The 2,093-nt window shown below is 39.3% G+C and overlaps 1 pseudogene; it reads left to right on the top strand.

Moving 5' to 3' along the window:
• Positions 1-418: 418 nt before the first annotated feature.
• On the top strand, positions 419-1,660 carry LOC110554650 (dnaJ homolog subfamily C member 10-like; annotated as a pseudogene).
• Positions 1,661-2,093: the final 433 nt, after the last annotated feature.

Genomic DNA, 2,093 nt, shown 5'->3' with positions numbered 1-2,093 from the left:
ATAAACACCCATTCTCAAACCAAGCATCTAGTAATTTGCCCACACATCACTAAGAATCCCTCCACCCTGATGGAATCTGAGCCTGTGTTTCTTCTGTGACTGTCACAACTACCTTTGGTCAAATCTCCCCAGATATTAGCCAAATACTGTACTTAGAGCCCATAATTTCATCACACATACTAAAGTACATAGTAACCTTCTATGAAGATGGCTACATGCATTTCAAGTGAATTATTGCTGGACACTCCTCAGGTTTCATGCCTAATGGGTGGTGAAGACTGTTATATCTACAGACGGATTTCATGGAGGCATTTTCCTAGGGCTGACTAAGGTATCTGTGTTACTCTGGGTAACCCATTGAGCATCTCTGTGCTTTATTTCCTTACTCTCTACCACAGACTTGACACTTTGATAACTTTCAGCAAATAAACTTGTGGATCATTTAGTATATCATCACTGGCTCACATAGTTTCAGTTTAGGGAGAATGAAAATCTAAGTGATTCTGAATTGAAAAAAAGTTAACCTATTTAAAAATAAGTATATTCAAGTTGGAAGGTTTGACTGCTCCTCTGCACCAGAAACCTGTAGTGATCTCTATGTTTTATGTCTATCTAGCAACATTTAAAGAACAAGGAATCAAATAATATAAAATCCATTACAAAGGTAAGAGTCCATGTGTTATAGGCCATTGCCAAAGAAAGTGGTAATTCCTATATTACCGTGCTTAAACCTCAAAATTGTCCTGCTAGTGACAAAGAACCATAGCTTATTGACTTCTTTGCCCCTTGGCATCCATCTTTCCATCATGTCAAACTCTATTGGCAGAGTGACAAAGAGCATCATTGCTTCCCTATGATCAGCTTAAGGTCAGTACAGTAGATTGTACAGTCCATAAAGGAGTGTGCAGACTGTCTAACATTCAGGCTTATCCAGCAACACTGCTGTACGTATTTGTGAGTATGAAAGACATCACTCCATTGAACAGATTTGAATTGCCTAGAGGATCATAAAACCCTTCAGTGGCCTCGCTTACACTCACCACCTTCAACGAACTAGTTAAAGAAAGAACGCATGATGAAACCTGGATGGTTGATTTCTAGTCTCCATGGTATCATCCCTGTCAGGCCTTAATGCCAGAATGGAAAAGAATGGTCAGGAAATTAACTGGACTGATCAATATGGGCAGCGTGGACTGCCAGCAGTATCAATCTTTTTATAACTAAGGAAAAATATACTCTGAGATAAGCTTTTATCCCCCAAAGTCAAGTAAAGCTTATCGGCATTATAGTTACAGTGGCTGGAATAGGGTCGTTTATTTCCTGAGAATCTGGGGTCTTGAGTTTGTACCCCAAGCATCCATAGATTTAACACCTTAGACTTTGAATGAAAAGATTTTACAAAGGAAACCCCACTGGTTAATTTCTATTTCTCTCAGTGTGGATCTTGTCAGAATTTTGCTCCAGAGCTCTTGGCTAGAATGACCAAAAGGAAAAGTAAAGCTTAGGGGAGTACACTGCCAGACTTATACCCAAACGTGCCAGAAGACTGGTTAGTATCAGAGCCTACTCAAGCATTGGATTTTATTACCGTGAAAGAAGATAGAAGAGTATTTGGCAAAAGCAAATAAATTTCAGGATACAAAACCTATCGTTGCCTTAATTCATGGAAAATTACATCTTTCTAAGCCAAGGAAAAAGAAATAAAAATGAGTTTTAATAATGGTGAAGGAGAAAAAATCTGGAAAGAAAAGAATCTGGAAAATAGCATCAGAGGGTCCCTTTCCCAAACATTAAGATTGCTTGTAGAGGAAATCAGATGCACATGATCTTGGCCTCACAATTGCACAGCACTGACCCACTACCCACTTGGTAAAGCAAAGTCTGAAAACATGTTCTTTGAAGAGCTAGACGAGCATGACTGAGACGTTATAGGAAACATAGGGTCCTTTGTTGCACCTGGGTTGTTAATTCTCTAAACATGCAAACACCATTCTTAGCTCAGGGCCACAGAGAAAAATTCTGCAAGTCAAATTTGATCTATACAGGGGCTAGTTTGCTGAGCTCGAACTGATGTTTTAGACACGTGACTCCAC

The sequence above is a fragment of the Meriones unguiculatus genome, chromosome 18 (genome assembly GCF_030254825.1).
Source record: "Meriones unguiculatus strain TT.TT164.6M chromosome 18, Bangor_MerUng_6.1, whole genome shotgun sequence".
NCBI lineage: Eukaryota > Metazoa > Chordata > Mammalia > Rodentia > Muridae > Meriones > Meriones unguiculatus.
The sequence above is the reverse complement of the archived record's forward strand: the minus strand, read 5'-3'. Positions and strand labels throughout refer to the sequence as shown.